Here is a 6313-nt window from a genome sequence, read left to right as displayed (position 1 = left end):
AGAGGGGGGTGTAATGATGAGGGATGGAGAGGAAGTCTGATTCTCCTTCTTGCCCTGGGATAGCACACGGGCAGGGGCAGATTTGGGGAAGACAGAGGGGTGCATTAGTGCACGTGCACCCCTTTTGATGCTCGTGCCGCTCGAAGTTTAAACCCAACTGTCTGGCAGTGGTGGCGGCATTTCTAGTCAGGCAGCGCTGAGGGAATCAGCATTGATTGTGGCTCGTTCTCATTTGCCTTCTGAACTCTTCATTGCACAGGTGTGAAAGACCCTCTCTTCTTCCTTTCAATGATCTCGATGTCGCGCTAATCAAGTGAGCCCTTGTTCTGCAATGCTGCTGCCCATTCGGTCTGGTTTCAGAGCCCCGCAGACCCCTTTTTAATGCCTGCAGGTGAAGCTCTAGTAGCTATTGGCTTTTCTGCCATTTTACTGAATAATCCAGCCCGTGGCATATTAGCAACGCTTCTCATTTCTTTTTCACCGGAGAGGGAGGTGTTGTTCGATCTGTGATGATGCACCTCACTCTCTGCACCCCTCTTTTTACAAATTTCTCGATCCACCCCTGCACACGGGGTCCGGATTAGGCGCACGGCAGGACGTTTTCAGGCGTTCTCGTGGGAGCCCTGTGGACGAGCAGCCCTGAGGCTAGGGCGGCCATTTTGACGCGCTGAGGCTAGGGCGCCCATCACAGAGGACGGTCTGGTTGTCCCCGACTTCTCTTGACACGAGACCCGATGCCTTTACGTCCTCTGTTTTTCTCTTGAAAAGAAGAGAACAATTTTCTCTTCTCTTGAAGAGAAACTTATAGAGGACAGAAAGGCGTCGGGTTTCGTATCAACAGCGGAGCAGAAAACCTGCCTGTCCTCTACGATGGCCGCCCTAACTGAGGGCCTAAATTATATCCAGTATGCTCAAACTAATGGATTTGCATGAAATTTTAAGATGAATTATTTCTGCACACATTTATGACCTCCAGATGAATAATACCTGTGGAGCTCTAAATATGTCTATTTTGGGAATGAAAACATCCAGTTTGGGGTTTTTTCCTTATTCAGAGGCCCCTCATGCTATAGCTCAAGCCTCCCTCGAGGGGGGCCTAAAGTCTCAACACACACTGCCCCTAAAAGAGTGCGGACTACAACTCCCAGCATGCCCCGCGGCGCGGGCGCCGGGCGGGCTAGGGGGGCGCCGGGAGCGATGCACGCCGGGAGTTGTAGGCGGGGCGGGGCGGGGGTTAACGGCCCGCCCTTTTGAATTTTGCCGCGAAAAGCGCGCGTGGCCGCCGGGCCCCGCCCCCCGCGGGACGCTCCGTGGCGTCACCGTGGTAACGCGCGGGGAGGGGGCGGGCCCGGGCCGCGTGCGGCGCCCGGCTGGGCCGGGCCGCTCAGTGTCGCGGCGGCCGCCGAGCGGAGCGGAGCGGGAGGAGGAGGGAGGCAGGGAGGCAGCAGCAGGCGCCGCCCGGTGCATGCAGCGCGGAGGTGCATGCAGCAGCCGCAGCCCGGGCCGGCCCCGCGCGCAGCACCGCCCCCGGGGCTGGGGCTGCGGCTGCGGCGTGAGGGAGGCACCGAGCCGCCGCCGCCATGGGCAGCTGAAGCCGGCGCCGCTGCCCATGGGCTGCGCTGGATGCATCGCCTGGAGCGGAGCCGGGCCCGGGCGCACGGTAAATGGGGCTGCGGGGGCAGGGTCGGGGGGGAGCCGTCGCCTCGTCCCTCCGCAGGGCCGTGGAGAAGGGTGGGGGGGCGCATCGTGAAGCCCCTTTGTGCGGGGGTCCCTTGTGTGCGGCTGCTCCGAAACGACAACGGTCCCTTCGGTGGGGTTTGCTCTTCTGGGCTCTGGCGAGCGGGCCGGGGCCAGGGGCTGACCTGTTGGCTTTGCCTGCGCCGGCTCGGAGGAAGGCTCCGCGCGACGCATCCGTCTGTCTCCTCTCGGTTGCATCCGGCGCGGCGACCACCGAAGAAGGGAGCCATGGACCGAGAAGAAGAGAGTTTGCTTGATGTCTCCCCTCTCTCTCGCTTTATTTTTCTCATTTAAGTTCATCCCTGCGTATGGGGATCGCATCGGGGGGCGGTTTTTCCCCTGTCCAAATCTAGGTGGAGAAATGGCAGCCGGAGCCCGGCTTTCGGTAGCGGAGAAGAGCGGGTGAAATACCCAACGCCAGCCCCTGCGTTCATGTGGATGTTGCCGGCAACAAAGGAGGAAGATTAAAAATATATCTGTATCCAGGGTGGTGGTTTCTCTTGAAAAGCCGCTCTCGCGCTGCTGGCATCCCCCGGGGCTCGGGCGCGCTTTCGAATGAGACCCCTGAATGCGATGAGGACGCCTTTACCGAAATGCAGCTGAACGGGGAGAAAATCTTTCTTGTAACTTCAGCACGGGGAAAGCTGCCAGCTGCTGGAGGCAGAGAGTAACAGAGTCGGCAAGAGTTAAATGCGTAAAACTGCTGGGCATTTCGCTAGTTCCCACTGTTTCGGCCGAGAGCGGACCGGGGATGAAAAGAATAGTTGGGCAGGGAAGGAAAAATGAGGCTTTCCTATTGCCGGTGACGGAGAACCTATAAAAGAGCCCCTTGATCTGCCTTTGAGGAGAGCTACCAAATCGCAACCATCGAGCTGCTAAAGAGGCAGGGTTTTGAAGCCAAGAATCCAGCCTGAAGGCTGCTCTTGGAGGATGTGGGCCGCTGGGCGTCCAGAGTAAAACGCAGTGGCTTGCCACTGCATGCTGAATTCCCCGTTAATGCCAGTGAGATTTAATCGTGTGCATGGTGCCGAATATGCGTGGTGTCAGTGGGGACTTGAGTGAATCTCTGGCAGCTCTCAGGCCTGATGGCCTTCGGTCTCTGCGGTGGATGCCTCCCCCCTCCCTTTGTACCTTCTGTCCTGTCTTTCCCCCACATGGAAGTGCCCTCTGTCTGATGCCGAGAGGGTAGAGCGCACATCCATGCCCACGGTGGCCGTCTAAAACGCGCTTCTGAGGGCTGGCTGTTGCCTCCCACAGCTGGATAGCAACTGCCCTGTGCAGTGTTGGCGTTGTGCTTGGGGGGTGGAAATGAAATGCATGTGGCTTTTCTGACATCTAGTGTGGGCTTTTTGAGTGAAAGGCTTGCTTGTCGCTGCGTGTGCAGGCTGTCTCGTTCTGACGGGAATTTGTGTTAGACCTCTCCTTCGCAAGACGAAGGGAGTGCTTTTCTCCGCACACACACGGCTAGGAGCAGCCTGGTGTGGAAGTGCAAACGTGACATGCAAGTGGCAAACCGTGGGGCAAGCAAGCAGCTCTGCAGGGCAGCAGCTCTGCCAGGGCAGAATGAATCATAATAGCGCTCTGACATTTTAGAAGGACGGATTAAAAGCGCCTTTTCTCTCAGGAAGCTGTAACCCACCAGGCGTTTCCATGTTAAAGGTGCAACTACCAGCCAGGCAAGATGGACCCAGCAGGTTCCTAGCAGATGTACCCGATGACTTACCGGAGAATTGAGAAATATGGCAAGGCTGTGTCTCCTGGAGGGCAGGAGGCTTTGTGTCATCCATACTCATTGAGAGGAAAGAATGGCTGGGGCATTTCCACCCCGATGGGTGGGTCTTGGGTGTTACTTTCTCATTCAGAAGCTGTAAACCTGTAAAATGGGATTTTAAAGTGCTGGGAGTGCTCAGACCTCTAGGAAATCCCGCACTGCCTTTCTCTTTCCGAGGAGGCTTCTTGTGTATGCTCCGTGTCTGTCTGAATCAAGCCAGGCTGCTTTGCTCCCATTAGTCGGAAAAGAGGAGAAGAGCTATTAAACACTTTCTTGTCTTTCCGTGACCCTGCTAGTGGAAGGGGGGAGGGGGAGGAAGAAAGCTAATCCTGGGCTTTGGGAACTTGGTATTTCTTCCTGTCTGGCAGTAGAGCTTTCTTGCTGGTTTAACAGGTCAATAAATACCAGCACAAGTTCCTTTCTCAGTTCAAGCTGTAAGAGATGTTCAATTGAAATAGGGACGATCATTAAAAATTTAAACGTTGGAGTCTCTGAATATTTATTCGAGGGCCAGAGTAAAGAAAGCCCTGGAAAGACATGATTGGTCAGTGACTCAAAATAGAAACTAATAGCCAGGTTTGAACAGCCAGGGTTTAACAGCTCACTTTCTGAGCGAGGCCCTGACCTCCTTTCTCTCTGATCTACCTGGCACAGAACAAAACCTCCCTATTAGGAAGCTGCGGCACCCAGTTTGTAGCCCCTCTGTGCACTCTGCTTTCTGTGATCTTAAATACGGCGTGCTTCCTTCGCAGTTTCAAGGAGACTCTCTCTCCTCGGCTCCCAGCTGTGTGTCAGCCGGCAAATCCCCCATCTGCCATCCTTGCCCCAGTGTTTGAGCCTGATCCTGAAGAACCTGCCTTTTGCCTTGGACTGTTCTGATGAGGTAGGAATTTCTAACGGCCAGAAAGGAAAGTCCAGTAAATATAACTCTTGTGCACGGCACTGAAGTAGGAGGCCTGGGATCCGGCGTTCCCTGCTGATCCACAGCGCCGGTAGACTACACTCCGCAACAGCAGCAGCTTCTTCCTGCCTAGCCAGCGAACTTCAACCTTGACCTGCAGGAGGTCCTTTTGAGGTCAGCAAGAGCGGAGCCTGCTCCCTGCAGATGTGTTCAGTTGTTCTGCTGCCGTGTAAAAGCCCCCTGGGCGCTGGCAGTGACCACCAGGGCTCCTGCCGCCACTCATCCATCAGCCCACAGGCAGAGAGGCAGCCTGAAGCGCACTTGTAACAGCCTGTAGTGTGATAGCAGGCACCAGAGATCCAGGACTCACTGACTTTTCTCAACAGCTCCCCAAGGATTTCCATTTCGGTGCTCTTTGCAGTGCTGATGTGGAGAAACTTTCTGTTACAACACGACTGACTTCAGTAGACTTCTCACCTGGATGCGACCACCTCCCCATTTGGAGCTGGGCAGGGTGCTTGCCTGCCACCCATCTGCATCCTGTTTCTGCCCCTTGCCCCCTGATGCTGGGCTGCCATGGTAGAGACCTGCCTCTCTGGATACACGGCTGCTAGGAGCTAGTACTGGATCCAGCTGTTCATTCTGTTTTTGCTCCCCTCCCTCCTAAAGACACCTGACCAAAATTTGGTGTGTGAAACACAGGTGAAACGGGGCAGGGGAGAGAGGGTGAAACACTGGAGAACCTCATCCCAGAGTTGTGGGTGTCTTACCTAGCTACCAGGGCTGGAAGGAGAACAAAGTTTCCTGCATAAAGTGGACTGGTCTCTTCTACGGTCCACTGAGAGACTCCACTGGAAGAACATCTAAGATAACGCACCCGCCCAGCCTCTTCCAGTGCCTGAGCTATGGCAAAGTTGACCTGCCAGCTGATGAGGGATTGTTTATTATGCCCATGCATAATAGGTCTCAGAATAGCATGGTTCATCGTTCTCTCATAGGGACAATGTAAGGCCTCTGTCTGGCAATGACTTGCTTTCAGGCAAGTGTTGCCCCTTGGATCTGAGTGAGAAACAGGTTGCCAGAAGCATCGCTTAGGTGAGTAGGGCTGTTGACTTGGTAGCAGTGCACCTGGAGCTTTAATCCTGGCAGGATACGCACACAGGGAAATGCCCATCTCTTGGGCTCACACCTGCAGAGTGTGTTTATAGCCATGCTGGGAGCCCCTTGGCTTGTGCAGAGCCGGGAGGCAGCATCCAAGCTCTCGTGTCTGCAAGCAGGCAGCCGTGACATAAACCCTGGGCTTTGCACCTGCAGTAGCACCTTTTCCTTGCAGGGTCCCCTGCTTCTGACCCAGAGCTTGGTGCACGGCAGGCATCTGTGGCCGCAGCCTGGAGTGCGCACGCACAAAAATAAGACGTTTCTCCTTTTCTCTTCTGCCTGCGCATTTCTCAAAAAGCTAATATTCATGAAAGGTAATTCAATCAAACAGCGATTCCTATCAGCTAATGCAGCAAGGCTGGCTCAGGGTGAGAATGGGAACTGGGAACACAAAAGCCCTGTTTTATTACCTCCTGCTTGCCTGAGAATTGCTTTTCTCCCTCGAGTGAGCCGGGTAAAGCTGGCTTTATTATGTTAACCTATTTGCGTGTCAAGAGCTATTGTGCTTCTCTTTATCTGTGCTTGTATTTGCTCGATGCAGGGAATAAAAGGACGAGGCGAAAATGGATGGCTGGTCAGTGCTTTGCACTCTGGGGGCACTGATTGGTTGCTAAGTGATTTGCATCCCTGGTAATCGCTTTTATCTCGGAAGGATGTCGTGTATAATTATAAGCCTACTGACATCTTTTGAAACCTGCCTAATGGGTGTTTTTAATTTAGGTGGGGAGTAGGGGCTGTTCAGGCTG

General features: G+C 54.7%; 1 protein-coding gene across 3 annotated transcripts in view; it reads left to right on the top strand.

The window, feature by feature from the left end:
• Positions 1 to 1525: 1525 nt before the first annotated feature.
• FAM222A (family with sequence similarity 222 member A) overlaps positions 1526 to 6313 on the top strand; it is an 89367-nt gene continuing 84579 nt past the window's right edge. For 2 of the 3 annotated variants that reach the window (XM_090063494.1, XM_090063492.1), the window contains exon 1: positions 1526 to 1660. The gene's annotated coding sequence lies outside the window, so the exon portion shown is untranslated. Of the gene's footprint in view, positions 1661 to 4260; positions 5505 to 6313 lie in introns of all 3 variants that reach the window. The other variant, XM_090063493.1, reaches the window with a different exon arrangement.

This window comes from Crocodylus siamensis, chromosome 9 (assembly GCF_052110815.1).
Source record: "Crocodylus siamensis isolate JL-2025a chromosome 9, ASM5211081v1, whole genome shotgun sequence".
Lineage (NCBI taxonomy): Eukaryota > Metazoa > Chordata > Crocodylia > Crocodylidae > Crocodylus > Crocodylus siamensis.
Note: the sequence above shows the minus strand (reverse complement) of the source record. Positions and strands in the feature narration are given on the sequence as shown.